Source organism: Mobula hypostoma, chromosome 29 (genome assembly GCF_963921235.1).
Source record: "Mobula hypostoma chromosome 29, sMobHyp1.1, whole genome shotgun sequence".
Lineage (NCBI taxonomy): Eukaryota > Metazoa > Chordata > Chondrichthyes > Myliobatiformes > Myliobatidae > Mobula > Mobula hypostoma.
In genome coordinates this window covers 26,754,482-26,771,454 of record NC_086125.1, presented here as the reverse complement: position 1 = coordinate 26,771,454, position 16,973 = coordinate 26,754,482, and the positions used below count along the sequence as shown (strand labels likewise).

Here is a 16,973-nt window from a genome sequence, read left to right as displayed (position 1 = left end):
AGATAATAAATCTGCCATGATGGAATGGCCTTATTCTGCTCCTATAGCTTATGGATGTCAGAGGTAGTTTTTTTCACACAGACAGTGGTGGGTTCATGGAATACAGCGACATTTAAGAGACTCTTAGATCTCCTCCGAGATGCAGCACAGAACGTCATAGGAAGTCATTCCTGCCTGTGGCCATCAAACTTTACAACTCCTCCCTTGGAGGGTCAGACACCCTGAGCCAATAGGCTGGTCCTGGACTTATTTCATAATTTACATATTACTATTTAACTATTTATTACTATTTTCTACTACTATTCTATTACTATTTATTATTTCTATGACTATTACTATTTACTATTTACTAATAGTAATATTACTATTACTATTTCTATTACTATTTATTATTTATGGTGCAACTGTAACGAAAGCCAATTTCCCCCGGGATTAATAAAGTATGACCATGACATGGATGATAGACAAATGGAGGGCTATGTGGGAGGGAAGGGTTAGATAGATCCTGGTGTAGATTAGAGGGACGGCATAACATTGTGGGCCGAAGAGCCTGTGTTCTCCTGTTCTATGCTCTATGTACCAATGTATAATAATGTACGGAGTGAAGTGTCTGGATGACACATAAAACAAAAGCTCTTCACTCTATCTTGGTACATCTGATAATAATAAAACTAATCAATGATAACTCAAAGCCCTGTCTGACGCTCAAGCAAAAAGTATTTTAGAGGATATTATCTACATGATATGTTTTTCAGCATCAATCCCTAAAATAACATCACCAAAACACAGTGTTTGGATAACGAATTTTTATCAATGCACCACAGAAATCACCCTATCCTATCCAGATGCATCCCGATCTGGTGTGGCAACTGTTCTGCCTGAGATCACAAGAAACTGCAGAAAGTTGTGGACACATCACAGAACTAACCTCCCTTGTATGGATTCTATCCACACCTCTTAAAGATAAGATTAGCTTTATTTGTCACATGTACATCATAACATCAAGATATAATACGTCATTTGCGTAAATGACCAACTTCGATAGCTTGAGGATGTGCTGGGGGCAGGCCGCAAGTGTAGCCATGATTCTGATGCCAACATAGCATGCCCACAATATACTAACCCTTATTAATCCATTGTGTTTCGGATGTGGGAGGAAACCAGAGTATCCGGAGGAAGCTCACATGGTCATGGGGGGAATGTACAAACTTCTTACAGAAAGCGTTGGGTTTGTACAGGGGTCACTGCAGTGTAAAGCACTATGCTACCATGTCGCATTTAGTGGTGCCGCACTAATGCAACCAGCATAATCAAAGACCCTATCTACCCCAGACGTTCTCTCTTCTCCCCTCTCCCATCAGCCTGAAAGCACATATGCCATACTCAAACATAACTACTATCCTGCTGTTAGAAGACTATTGAGCAGTTCCCTTCAATAAGAAGATGGACTCTCGACCTCAGCCCACCTCTTCATGGCCTTGTACATTGTCTGCCTGCACTGCACTTTCTCTATAGCTGTTACATTTTATTCTGTGTTCTGTTACTGTATTCTCTCGTACTACCTCAGTGCCCTGATGTGATGAAATGATCTGCATGCAACACAAAGATTTTCGATGTTTGTTGTGACATGTGACATGATCAAACAATTTCAAAGTCAAAGTTCAAAGTAAATTTATTATCAAAGTATATGTATGTCACCATACACTACCTTGAGGTTCATTTTCTTGTGGGCATTCACAGTAGATACAGAAAAAGTACAATGGAATCAATGGAAAAAATACATACAGAAAGACTAGCAAGCAACCAATGTACAAAAGAAGACAAACTACAGATACAAACAATAAGCAAATAATAATAATAAATAAATAAATACTATTGAGAACATGAGTTGTACAGTTCTTGAAAGTGAGTCCATAGATTGTGGAATTTGCCTTCACATTTGTGAAAACTTATTCTGTGAAAACGATCTGCTGTGTTGCCTGCATAAGTGCATCTTATTGTCTGCAGTGTATCCTGAGATTGTGACGGGCACCATGCAATGTATGTCATTTTCTTGTTCATTTGCCAGTGTTAAATTATAGGTTCATAGTGAGTTTGGTACACTCCCATCAGAGAGGAGTTTATATAGCATCCACACCAGGGCCACCAGACTCAAAAACGGTTACTTTCCCTATGCAGTCAGGATGATCACCTCCACTCACTAACCCACTTTATCATTTCCTGTCAGAATCATCTTATGTACAGACACTCCTGTGCCTACTGTCACTTTATGGACAGCAATCAATTTATGAATATAAACTGTCTTATGTATTTATATTTATTGTGTTCTTTATTTTCTTGTATTTTTAAGCTGCATCAGATCCGGGCTAACAATTATTTCACTCCACTTCACACTTGCGTAGTGCAAATGACATTAAACAATCTTGAATCTTGAGAGATGCATGCGGCTCTGCCCTGAAGTACATTGCACAGAATGGTTACTAATCAGAGGAAATTTCATGGCAGTCAATATCAGTCTTTTATTATAGCCCATGTGTAATTATTATCCATCATTAGTTAATGCACAGTAGTAATTAATGACACAGTTTACACTGTTTGTTTGGAAGCTACTGCCTCAAATGTCTAATTATTCAGTGGCAATCTTCTAACAGGCCAGATTTCTACTGGGAAAGGAGAGGGAGGGGGTACAAGCTCGTTGCAGATGGCGCTGGATTGAGGAGTTTATACATTCTCTCTATGACCATGTGGATTTCAGTATTCTCCTACATTCCGAAGATGGTTAGGAGGTTAATTGGTCATTGTAAATTGTCCTGTGATTAGGTTAGCGTTAAGTAGGTGGGTTGCTGGGGTGGGGGCATGGCTCATTGAGCTGACAGGAATTCGAAAGATTAGGACCCGCTTTGATGAAAGAATTACCAGTTGTAGGGAGAATATTTATAGAACTGCTTGTTTTATTATAATAGTGCCAGCAACATTATATTATCTCACATAAACATGCACCTCACACTTTATGCCAACCAGTCAATGTTCAGACCATGCCACTCAGAGATTTGTGCTAATATTGTTTTGTGACCATATGTGCTGGATTGTAACTATATGTGCTATGTGTGATTATTTGTACTGTGTTTTGCACCTTGGCCCTAGAACAGTGGTTCCCAAAATGGTTGATATCACCCCCACCCGCCCCGCCCGGGCAGGTGAGAGTTTCTAAGTGGGCAATAAAAATAAAGGTGGTGGTGGACAGCTGAGGAATTACAGACTAATTTAAGAAAAGAATTACTTATTGTAAGTATTGATTCTCAGTGCCTCATAGTTGATTACAATGATCTCGTAATCACCTCATCTCTTGCTAACCCACCATTCTGTTAGACTTTCCTTAAAGCACCTTCTAGACGTTGAAAAGTAATGTGACACTTCTGTATTTGGCATATCATGAGAAATGTAGACTGAAGAAATCATAAACACAACAAATTCTGCAGATGTCCGGCATCCAAAGAAACATGCGCAACCTGCTGGAGGAGCTTCGCAGGTCAGGCAACATCTATGGAAGTGAACAAACAACTGACATTTTGAGCCAAGACTCTTCTTTTGGCCTAGAAAGGAAAGGGAAGATGCCAGAATAAAAAGTGGGGGGAGGGTAAGAAAGATAGCTAGAAGGTAATAGGTGAAGCCAGATAAATAAAATCAAATCCCAAGCTCTCAATTCTTGACTATTTTGAGAACTTTGTATTGAGAATGGTGAACAGTTTGAGCACTTGCTGTTGCACACAGAAGACAGATGGCTCTCAGAAGGAAACTGACGAGATGCTTTTATGCACTTTTCGAAACGGATAAAATTCTTTCAAGACGCAAATTCTTCATTCAGTATTCAATAGAAGAATATTAGGCATGACATTGCTTATTTGTCAGAGTTATTCACAAAGTTTAATGAAATCGATCTTCAATTGCTAGGAAATGACGTGAATGTTACCAAAGTCAAATCAGTCATCTCCACATTTCTGTCCAAGTTAACCCTATTTACTGTCAGTGCAAAAATTGGCTGTCTCGAGCTTTTCCCATTTCCAAGCCTCCCTGAGTTGGAAGAGAAAGAAAGAATACCAGGTGATGATCTTCAAGTATACTGTGCGCACCTGGGTGTGCTGCATAAGGACATTTCAGAGAGAATTCAAGCTCTTCTCTGGATGCAAATTCCAGATTGGATAATAAATCCTTTCCTGAACACTTGTAGTGAGGAATTAACAGGAAGGATGAAGGAGGAACTGAATTTGCTACAAAATGACTTCGAACCAAAGCCAATATTCCAAAAAATTCATATCAAGACTTTTGGTTGCAGAAAGAAATCTCTGAATGCTATCGTGCACTGTGGAAAAAGGTCAAGATGCTCTTTACTGCCTTTCTAACATCCTATTAATTGGAGCATGGTTTCAGTGCAGTCACTCAATTTCTTTCAAAGCGATGAAAATAGACTGCAAATTACATAACGTGGGAATCTGAGACTCCTGAGTGACATTCAGCCTGATGTTGAGAAGCTGATATCACTGCACCAAGCCCATCCATATCATTGAAAGCTGAAAAAGCAATGAAGTAGTGAATAGTTGGACTACTAATTTCTGCTCTAAAATTGTTGTTGAAAATTGTTTTCATTTGTAATTAAATAAAGAAACTATTTTACTTATAGCTTTAAGTAGATTTGGATATTTTTGCAATTATTTGTCACTGCTTTGAATTTGCAGTTTCTATTTTCTTTCACTATGCATCAAAAATCAAAATCTTTTTACAGTTTTTATATAATGGCAGGAAAAGGACAGGGGTGAGCTAGGGATGTGGTCTGTGAGCCAAGGGGGCAGTTTCCCAAGAAAAGTTTGGGAATCACCGTCCTAGAGGAACACTATTTCATTTAGCTGTATACACGCGTATGTTTGAATGACAATAAACTTGAACTTGAAGTGGACATGAATAGTAATATCTGAATTAGAAGCATGTGAAGAGGGTTATAAAATATTTGACAGCTCTAGGCCCATACTTGCTGGAGTTCAGAGAATGCAGGTGGATCTCATTAAAACCTGTTGAATATTGAAAGGTCTAGATAAGGTTGATGTGGAGAAGATGTGTCCAATAGTAGCACTGGGTGAAGGATTTGTCAACAAAGCCATGCAACCAGAATTGAAACCCTGCTTAACCCACTGAACTGTCATGAATCCATGAACACTGCCTCATTATTTTGATTTTTTTTTTACATACTTATTTATTTTGAACTTTAATGTAACTTTGTCTTTGTGCAGTACTGCTTTTGCAAATCAACAACTTTCACATCATTTGGAGTATTCTGGAATTCTGGTCACCTAGCTACAGGAAAGCTTGAAAGAGTACAGAAACAAATTACAAGGATATTGTCTGGACTTGAGAACCTGAGTTACAGGAATAGGATGAATAGGTTAGAACTTTATTCATTGGAGTGTAGGGGAATGAGACAAATTTTTATAGAGGGTATAGATAGGGTCAATGCTTGTAGGTTTTTTTCCCCTCAAGTTGGTGAGACTAGAGCTAGAGGTCATAGGTTTAGGGTGAAAGATGAACTAGTTGAAGGGAACTTGAGGGAAATCTTTTTCACTCAGTGGGTAAACACAAGTGGGTTCTACAGATGCTAGAAATCCACAGCAACACAGACAAAATGCTGGAGAACTCAGCTGGTCAGACATGTCATCACTCAGCATGTCATCTAAGAAGAGGAATATGTAGTCAACTGTTTATTTCTCTCCATAGATGCTGCCTGAGCTGTTCCACCAGCATTTTATGTGTCACTTATACAAGATGCAAGCGTGGAACAAATTGTCAGCAGACGTGGTAGATGGGGAGCAATTGTAACATTTAAGAGAAGTTTTGATAGATACATGGATGAGAGGGGTATGGAGGGCTATGGTTCTATTGCATGTAGATGAGACTAGGCAAAAGATCAAACAGCATGGACTAGATGGGTAGAAGGACCTGTAGCTGTACTATCATACTCTATAACTATATAGATGATAGTGCTCCAAATAGTTATTGTTACACTATAGTTATAGAGAATTCTATAACTTTAACTACTAAAGCAATCTATTAAGAAACTTCAACTCATTCAGAATGCTGCTGTTAGACTTTTAACTAAATCCAGGATGAGGGAGCACATCATTCCCATCCTACCACTCTACGTTGTTGACTTTGATCTTTTAGAATTGATTTTCAAGTTATTTCACTTGTTTTTAAAGCTCTCAATGGTCTGCGACCAGAGTACATCACAGAGTCGCTTTAGATTTGTAATCCTACTGGAGCTCTCCCATCTCTTCTGCCAGACTCTTAAATTTAAACAATATCGCTCAAAAGATAATTGGCAGATCAGCTTTATTTTAACTACATTTCTAAACTGTGGAACTCAATGCCTAAAACAATAAGGGATGCAGACTTTTAAATGCCAGCTCAAAACCTGTTTATTTAATCTTGCTTTTAACTAAAATCTTTTTGTTTTTTCCATTTTTTAATTTAACTACACTTTGAACTACATCGTTTGTATAAAAAGTGCTCCATAAATACTGTAAGGTATTATTATGTAGGTCTATATAGGACCGTGATAATGAACTTGATTCTGAGTTCCTCTGGCATACTGTTTGTTGTTTCCTTTCTAGAGCCCTGAAGTAGTCAATACAGAATAAATAATCACCTAGGATCCAATAGCAGTTGCCATAGAGTGGCCAAGTGCTGTGTGACAGGACCTGACTTAGCTCTGAGGACCTCTGCTTCAAGGAGCCTGGTGGTGCTCAATATCGGATTCCAATGTGAGTAATGATCATTCCAAGAGAATTGGTAGAGCACTTAGATTGTATTGATGTGCAGAATTGTTGTTGTCTTTGTATTTTTCTTGTAGTTTGATTTTACAATGCTTTCTTGAATGCTTACATAATCACCTATTTAGTGTGAAGTTAGGCATCTGGATGATATGACCTATGCATTGGCATTGCTATTGCTGTGATGATGCTGTTCATGTTGGCCTCTTCCAGTACGCTGGTGTTAGTGCATCTTTCCTCTATCTGATCCTCAAACTATTTTGTGAGGAAATTTGCTGGTATTGTTCCAGGGCTTTCAGGTGCAGACTGTAGGTGATCCATGAGTTACCTCCATCCATTAATAACTGTACCACTATCTTGCACCAATTATTATTTCCTTGTTCGATATTGAAAGGGAAACTTTACTCAGTGGGATTAGGTTCTGCTTTGGCTCAGCAGTCTCCCCAGAGTTGGGAGGGCTCATCCACAGTGTGAATAGTTTCCACAGACTGGTTCACTGTAAACATGGGTGTGGGAACCAATAATAGGCAAATAGTGGTTAGCCCTTTACAGTCTCGTTAGGTCTGTGGTGGTCAGAGATGGCAATAAACGCCAGTGTAGGACATAGAACATGGAAGAGTACAGCATGGTACAGGCCCTCTGGCCCACAATGTTGTACTGACCTTTTAACGTACTCCAAGATCAATTTAACTCTTCCCTCCCGCAAGGCCTTTCATTTTTCTTTCATCCATACAGCACATACTGGCATGACCAGTGACATCCCACCCTATGAATTAATTTTAAAAATGTGCAGTTCAGATCATTAATAACAAAGAAAGTGGGGAATCCTAGAGGATTTATTTGTCACTTGTGTACCAAAACATCAAAACACACAGTGAAATGCATTGTTTGTGTCAAATCAAATCAGTGCCGATTGTGCTGGGGCAGCCCACAAGTGTCACCACACTTTGGCACCAAATAGCGTGCCAATCACTCACTGTTTTTGGACTGTGGGAGAAAGCCAGAGGAAACCCATGCTGTAACAGGGAGAAAGCAAAAACTCCTTACAGATGGTGGTGGGAATTGAACCCAGATCGGTGACCACCGGCACTGCAAAACAATGTGCTAACCACCATTTGGCCATATCGCCCCTTCCTATGTCATTTATTACAACCTCGTTATCTCATTTGAGGAAAATTGGTGCCTCTACAGCTTTCATTTTTTCCTAATTTGTTTTGTAGTATATGCCAAATATTTTCTAAAAGATCAGAGCAGGCAGAAATTAGCCTGCGGTTGAAATTCGTATGGGCTATGCTTAAGACCAATGGAACACTTCCTTTTAATTTCCAAAGCTGAGTTATTGCCAGACTGTAAGGAAAAAGTAGTTCACATATTGAGCAAGAAAGGTATCCAGGCAGGGGTTGGTGTCCGGTAGTTGGGTCTTTGTACTCTAGCCAAGTGCACACTTTATACTCTCCCCATCCTCCAAATCCCTGCCCCCACAATCAGTCCCCTCCCCCCTTCCAAAGATCATTCTATTCTAATTATCTTTTATGAAGGATTTGAAGGGCTTTGATTTTAAATGGGCTTTTTCCTGTCACTTGCGCTTGTTTAGAAAGATTAAAGTCTTGTGTCAAAGATCACTGCTGTGGTCAAGCTAAGTGGAGGCACAAAGCAAAGGTAATGAATAGAGCAAAACGAGAGACATTCAGGATCAAAGGCTGGATCCTGTGAAGTGTGACAGGATCGGATTAGGGATTTGAGAATCACAGCTTTGCAAAATGGGGAGGGCATGATTCTGACTCCCTCCCAGCCCCCCGCAGAAGAAAAAGGAAACGCCATGAGATAATTATTTTGAACTCCCCACCTGTCACTGGATTAACAGGCAAGCACATGTGGGAGCCCAACAGAGAGCAGGAGGAAGAAGGGTTGACTGGAAGCTCGAATCTGCCAGCAATCTTTACTGCTGATGTGGCAAAGATCTTGCCACACTTCCATAAGCCTGAGTATGACACAAACGCAAATCTGATTGCCACTCGCTGCCATTCTTTCTCAACACCTGCCAAGTGCAGGATGTTCTATCTCTGTAACTAATTTATTTAATAGAACTTGGATAAGGGAATCTAGAAAATGGAGAATTGTTTCAAAATAAGGAGCTAACACAAAAAAAATCCTGGAGGAACTTAGCAGGTCGGACAGTAACTTTGGAGGGAAATAAACAGTCCACTTTTCTTTATATTTTATTGTCGCCAAACAATTGATACTAGAACGTACAATCATCACAGCGATATTTGATTCTGCGCTTCCTGCTCCCTGGAGTACAAATCAATAGTAAATATTAAAAATTTAAATTATAAATCATAAATAGAAAATAGAAAGTGGAAAGTAAGGTAGTGCAAAAAAACCGAGAGGCAGGTCCGGACATTTGGAGGGTACGGCCCAGATCCGGGTCAGGATCCATTCAGCAGCCTTATCACAGTTGGAAAGAAGCTGTTCCCAAATCTGGCTGTACGAGTCTTCAAGCTCCTGAGCCTTCTCCCAGAGGGAAGAGGGTCAAAAAGTGTGTCGGCTGGGTGGGTCACATCCTTGATTATCCTGGCAGCACTGCTCCGACAACGTGCGGTGTAAAGTGAGTCCAAGGATGGAAGATTGGTTTGTGTGATGTGCTGCGCCGTGTTCACGATCTTCTGCAGCTTCTTCCAGTCTTGGACAGGACAACTTTCATACCAGGTTGCGATGCACCCTAGAAGAATGCTTTCTACGGTGCATCTATAAAAATTAGTGAGGGTTTTAGGGGACAGGCCAAATTTCTTTAGCTTTCTCAGGAAGTAAAGGCACTGGTGGGCCTTCTTGGCAGTGGACTCTGCTTGGTTGGACCAAGTCAGGTCACTTGTGATATTGACCCCGAGGAACTTAAAGCTTTTGACCTGTTCCACTTGCACACCACCAACGTAAATGGGGTTGTGCGGTCCGCTACTCCTTCTGAAGTCAACAATCAATTCCTTCGTCTTGCTGACATTGAAGGATAGGTTTTTCAGTCCTGATCATAAGACGTAAGAGCAGAATTGCCACAATAACTGGTCGTCTATGGCGTTATATTCCACAGATTCACCACCCTGTAACTAAAGAAATTTCTCCTCATCTCTGTTCTAAAGGGATGTCCTTGTATTCTGAGGCTGTGCCCTCTGGGTCTGGGCTCTCCTACTTTAGGAAACACCCTCTGCATGTCCACTTTATCTAGGCCTTCCTGATGAACTGTCTCAGCCCAAAAAAGAGAGCTTTGCGGGCATTTGTCCATTGTACGGGGTCTATCAGCAGCATCAACAGAACTCTATGAAGAGGTGCTCCTCACAGGTCAGCAGCGATGATTTAAAAAGAGAGCTTCGCAGGTGTTTGTCCATTGTGTGATGCCTATCAGCAATGTCCACAGAGCTCTGTGAACTAAATAAAAGTACAGAGAGGCTAAGCGGAGTGGCCAGTGGCGAGAGTAGAAGTGACATGCTTTGGCTCAAAAGAGGTGTCGGCTCTGTTTAAAGCATCTGTTTCCTTTTTGTATTTTCTCTCTCTTACTATATTATTTAAATGGCTCTGGTGTGTTCTTCGTGCTGGATGTTGGAAAACTGGGAGACCCATTGTCTCCTGGGGAACTACATCTCTGTGAAGTGCATCTGGCTGCGGCTCCTTGAAGACCATGTCAGGTATCTGGAGCAGAATCTGGATGATCTTCGGCTTGTACAGGAGAGTGAGGAGGTACTTGATCAAAGTTACAGGGAGGTAGTCACTCTGAAGTTGCAAGAGGTGAGTAGCTGGGTGACTGTCAGGAGAAATGGAAATAGGCAGTTAGAGCAGAGCACCCCTGTGGCCATTCCCCTCAAAAACAAGTATACTGCTTTGGAAACTTTGTGGAGGATGACATCCGAAGAGAATGCCACAGTGAGTGTGTTACAGGTACTGAGCAAAGGTCCGTGGTGCAGAAGGGAAAGAGAGAGAGAAGAAGGGAGCATAGTGATAGGGGACTCAATAGTGAGGGGAACCTACAGGAGATTCTTTGGATGTGAATGGGACAACCGGCTGTTATGTTGCCTCCCAGGTGCCAGGGTTAGGGATGTCTCAGATCACGTCCACAATATTTTGGAGAGGGAGGAGGAGCAGCCAGATGTCTTGGTACATATTGGTACCAATGACATAGGAAGGGAAAGCAAAGAGGTCCTGAAAAGAGAATTTAGAGAGCTAGGTAGAAAGCTGAGAAGCAGGATCTTCCGGGTAGTAATTTCTGGATTGCAGCCTGTGCTACGCGCCAGTGAGGGTAGAAACAAGATGATCTGGCAGATAAATGCATGGCTGAGAAGTTGGTGCAGGGGGGCAGGGCTTCAGGTTCTTGGATTATTGGGATCTGTTCTGGGGGAGGTATGACCTGTTCAAAAGTGACAGGTTGCACCTGAACCTGAGGGGGACTAATATTCTCGCGGGCAGGTTTGTTAGAGCTGTTGGAGAGGGTTTAAACTAATTTGGCAGGGGGGTGGGAACCAGAGTCAAGGGACTCAGGACAGGACGGATGGTAAAAAAGTAGAGATAGCATGCAGTCAGACTGTCAGGAAAGGTAGGCAGGTGATGGGACTTAGTTCCAGCCAACATGCTGAGTATCAAAACATTAGGGGTGCAGACTCAGAAAGAATAGCAATTGCGGTACTCAAGATGTTGTATCTAAATGTGCATAGTATAAGAAATAAGGAGGATGATCTTGTATTATTACAGGTTGCCAGGTATGATGTTGTAGCCATCACTGAATCATGGCTGAAGGATGGTTGTACTTGGGAGCTGAAATCCAAGGTTACACGTTACATCGGAGGGATAGGCAGAGGGGATGGTGTGGCTGTACTGGTAAAGAATAGCATCAAATCAGTAGAAAGACGTGATTAAGGATCGGAAGATGTTGAATCCTTGTGGGTTGAGTTAAGAAACTGCAATAGTAAAAGGACGTTTTGCTATTAATAAACTATTAAAACGATGTTGCTGGCATTTATATACAGGCCTCCCAACAGTGGCTGGGAGGTGGACCACAGATTACAACAGGTAATAGAAAAGGCATGTCAAAAGGGCAATGTTATGGTAGTCATGGGAAATTTTAACATGCAGGTCAATGGGAAAATGAGGTTGGTAATGGATCTCAAGAGAGTGAGTTTGTTGAATGCCTAAGAAATAGCTTTTTAGAGCAGTTTGTCATTGAGCCTACTAGGGGGCCAGCTATACTGGATTGGGTGTTATGTAGGGAACCGGTGAACCTTAGGAACCAGTGATCAAAATATGATTGAGTTCAACTTGAAATTTGATAGGGAGAAAGTAAAGTCTGATGTAGCAGTATTTTAGTGGAGTAAGGGAAATTACAGTGGTATGAGAGAGGAGTTGTCCAAAGTAAATTGGAAGGAGCTGCTGGCAGGGATGTCAGCAGAGCAGCAATGGCATGTGTTTCTAGGAACAATGAGGAAGGTGCAGTACATATGTATTCCAAGAATGAAGAAATACTCAAATGGTAAAATAGCATAACTTTGGCTGACAAGGGAAGCCAAAGCTATTGTAAAAGCAAAAGAAAGGGCATATAACAAATCAAAAATTAGTGGGAAGATGGAGGATTGGGAAGTTTTTAAAAACCTACAGAGAGCAACTAAAAAATTCATTAGCAGGGAAAAGATAAAATATGAAAGGAAGCTAGCAAATAATATCAAAGTGGATAGTAAAAGTTAAAAATAAAAGAAAAAAGAGAGTGGATATAGGACCTCTAGAAAATGAGTCAGAAATAATAACGGGGGACAAGGAAATGGCTGATGAACTAAATGAGTATTTTGCATCAATCTTCACTGTGGAAGATACTAGCAGTATGCCTGATGTTGTAGTGTGTAAAGGAAGAGAATACTCACCTTGAGTATTGTGAACAGTTTTGGGCCCCTCATCTAAGAAAAGATGTGCTGGCATTGGAGAGGGTCCAGAGGAGGTTCACAAGGATAATTCCAGGAACGAAAGGGTTATCATACAAGGAACATTTGATGGCTCTGGGTCTGTACTTGCTGGAATTCAGAAGGATAGTGGGGTGGTGGTGGGGGGGGGGAATCTCATTGAAACCTTTTGAATGTTGAAAGGCCTAGACAGAGTAGATGTGGAAAGGATGTTTCCCACGGTGGGAGAGTCTAGGACAAGAGCGCACAGCCTCAGGATAGAGGGGCGCCCTTTCAAACAGATGTGGAGAAATTTCTTTAGCCAAAAGGTGGTGAATTTGTGGAATTTGTTGCCATATGCAGCTGTGGAGGCCTGGTCGTTGGATGTATTTAAGGCAGCAATGGATAGGTTCTTCATTGGACATGGCACCAAAGGTAACGGAGGGAGAAGGCCAGGAACTGAGGAGGAGAAGAAAAAAGGATCAACCATGATTGAATGGGCCAGATGGCCTAATTCTGCTTCCAAGTCTTATGGTCTTATGGTCTAAAACATTGACTGTTTATTCCCCTCCATAGATGCTGCCTGACCTGCTGAGTTCCTCCAATTATCAGCATCTGCAGAATCCTTTATGTTTAGAATAAGTGGTTCCTCATTTCAGAAATAGATAAGGAGGAATTTATTTTTTGGAGGGTTGCGAATCTCTACCCTAGAATGCTGTAGAGGTGAAGTAATTGAATGTCGTGCCTTGAAAAATACTCAGTTCTGACACTATTTTCACATTTCACTGTCTCATTTTCTAAATTTAAAATTTATTGAAGATGGATTTTTGAGCTTATCTACAAAACATTGTGCATCATGTCAAATCAAAATAAACATTCCGAATCAATAATTTACTAAAAATTAAAATAAAATTGAGAGGCTGAAAATGTTTACAGCCCCTTTATAATCACTATGCTAACTTTCCTCAGGTGCAGTATACTGTACCTTATCAATTCATTGATGTAGAAAATTGGAGGACCACCTGAATAAATACCCTCTTTCTCTGTAAGATCCAACAGTATGGTAGATTTTCAACAGATCAAAGCAAAATGAAGGCAAAAGAGCAGGAAAATGATATTACAAAAGCACAAATCTGGGGAAGTGCTCAAGAGCATTACAAAGGCACTTAACAATACTGTCCATCATGAAAAAAAATGAAACTACAAGCATACTGCCTAGATCAGGCCGTCCCTCTAAACTTAGTCGCTGGAGAAGAGCGGCACTTGTACGAGAGGCTACTGTGATACCAACAGTCACTCTAAGTGAACTACAGAAGTCAGTAGCTGCAACTGGAGATGAAGTTCATGGCTCCACAATCTCTAAGGCCTTGCACAAAAAGGCTATTTATGGAAGAGTGGTGAGGAAGAAGCTCTGGCAAAAATAAAGCATATCCTTGCCCATAAAAACTTTTGCAAAGCATTGCTCAGAAGATACTGTAAAGCTGTGGAGGAAGGTCTTGTGATAGGATGAGAATAAGGTGGAGACCTTTGGCATCAACACTAAGTGGTTTGTATGGTGTGAATCGACGACTGTACATCAGCCAGGTAAAATATGTTGGAAATAGCATGCTATGGGGATGCTTTTCAGCAGCAGGGACTGGAAATCTGGTCAGAATTGATGTGAAGATGAATAGTTCAAGCAGCCCCTGTGGAAGGAAAATGGGCAGTCGATGGTGCATGTCAAGACTATTCTTCTGGGCTTGATATTTGAAATTTCAGGTCCAGACCCTTCATCTGAGTCAAGATGAAGGGTCTCAACCCAAACTGCTGACTGTCTGCTTCCCTCCATAGTTGTTGTTCCTCCAGCATCTCATGTTGCTTTATGGGAAACAGGTATTAAATGGACCAGAGATCAAGGTCAAATTGTCCATGATCTTATTTGACTAGGATTCTTAATGGGATGTGAGATTTGTCTCCTTGTTGGGCTATTTAGCTCCTGTCCTAGTACTGCCTAGTCCTCAGTGTGCTTAATTAAAATGGTAAGTTGTATTTTTTGTTTTTTTTTATTACTACATGTAACAAGGGATAGTGTTTGAAGTGGTCATAATTTGCTAAGTGATAAAGGTTCAAGTTGTACCGATTCTTTCGGATGTACATCCTGCACGATGGTGGTTGTGAAAAAATAGCATGGTCTAGATGGTGGGGATCTCTGATGATAGACCGTGCCTCCTCTAGACACTCCGAATCAGAATCAGGATTAATATAAGACCTTAAGACCACAAGACCACAAGACATAGATGCAGAATAAGGGCATTTGGCCCATTGAGTCTCCTCCAACATTCCATCATCACAGATTTAATATCCTTCTCCACTCCATTCTCCTGCCTTCTTCCTGAAACTTTAGACTCCTTTACAACTCAAGAACGTGATGGGAGGAAGATTTTCTTATTCCTCCTTGCAAAATTGCTCAAACTGGATAAATGTGAGGTTATCCACTTTGGTGCAAAAACAGAAAAACAGATTATTATCTGAATGGTGGCCGATTAGGAAAAGGGGAGGTGCAACGAGACCTGGGTGTCATTATACACCAGTCTTTGAAAGTGGGCATGCAGGTACAGCAGGCGGTGAAAAAGGCGAATGGTATGCTGGCATTTATAGCGAGAGGATTTGAGTACAGGAGCAGGGAGATACTACTGCAGTTGTACAAGGCCTTGGTGAGACCACACCTGGAGTATTGTGTGCAGTTTTGGTCCCCTAATCTGAGGAAAGACATTCTTGCCATAGAGGGAGTACAAAGAAGGTTCACCAGATTCATTCCTGGGATGGCAGGACTTTCATATGATGAAAGACTAGATCGACTAGGCTTATACTCGTTGGAATTTAGAAGATTGAGGGGGGATCTTATTGAAACGTATAAAATCCTAAAGGGATTGGACAGGCTAGATGCTGGAAGATTGTTCCTGATGTTGGGGAAGTCCAGAACGAGGGGTCACAGTTTGAGGATAAAGGGGAAGCCTTTTAGGACCGAGATGAGGAAAAACTTCTTCACACAGAGAGTGGTGAATCTGTGGAATTCTCTGCCACAGGAAACAGTTGAGGCTAGTTCATTGGCTATATTTAAGAGGGAGTTAGATATGACCCTTGTGGCTAAAGGGATTGGGGGTATGGAGGGAAGGCTGGTACATGGTTCTGAGTTGGATGATCAGCTATGATCATACTAAATGGCGGTGCAGGCTCGAAGGGCCAAATGGCCTACTCCTGCACCTATTTTCTATGTTCCTATGTTTCCAAACTGTGCTAGGTTAGTCGAACGCAATGGACAGCAATCTGAGGTCAGCAGGTGAAGGTCAGGACTCTGACTGGGCCACTCAAGGACATCATTTTTTTCATTTGACATCCTCAATGTTCATTTCATCCCTCAATGAAGACCGGTGTTTGTTCCCTCAAATTCTTTGGTCTTACTGATGTTGGGTGCAAGGTTGTTGTTGCAACGCCACTCAACTATCTCGCTCCTTTGTGCCATCTTGTCATCATCTGAGATTCAGCCAACAACAGTTGTATCATCAACAAATTTATAAATGGCATTTGAGCTGTGCCGAGTCACGCCGTCATGGGTGTAGAGAGAATAAGGCAAGGATTCTTTGGGTGCACCGGTATTGATTATCCGCGATGGCGTACTCTGATGACCTATCCTATCTATGCCTCTCATGATTTTATAAATCTCATAATCTGGCAATCTGTCACTTCAGTCATTCTCAAGATATTTTAACCGATTAACATGCAAACAATGCATACAATATATCCATGAAAGAAGCCAAGAGCTCACAAAACTAGTCTATCAACTGGCAGTTTCCTGGTGTGCAGTGAAGTGTTGTTATACATTTCTGTGTGATCTGTAAGATATTGAAGCTACAAGTCACCATGCTTAATTTTAGAACAGACATTGTTTTGTTCCCTTATGGTAATATCAGCTTTCGAGCTGTGCTAAATAATATGGCATTTTATTCTATTTCAAACATGCAAGAGCTGGACGTGGTTTTTGGTGGATTGGTCTGAGGGCATTGCGCTTATTGTTAACAGGGCAGGAATGGAGACTGACATTCCTGGAGAAAAAAAGTAAATAGTTTGACATTGCTCTGTGATTACTATAGTAGTATTAACCCAGATAACTACATGAGTTAATGTTATCTATAGTAATGTCATACACTGTAGTTACAAACTTGTGGTTCAGCATCCACTGAGACCCTGGAACGTTGGCCTTTATCTT

General features: G+C 41.1%; 1 protein-coding gene across 1 annotated transcript in view; it reads left to right on the top strand.

The window, feature by feature from the left end:
- Positions 1-6,494: 6,494 nt before the first annotated feature.
- Positions 6,495-16,973, top strand: part of LOC134339504 (zinc finger SWIM domain-containing protein 4-like) — a 155,368-nt gene continuing 144,889 nt past the window's right edge. Inside the window, exon 1 of the mRNA XM_063036087.1 lies at positions 6,495-6,809. The gene's annotated coding sequence lies outside the window, so the exon portion shown is untranslated. The remainder of the gene's footprint in view (positions 6,810-16,973) is intronic.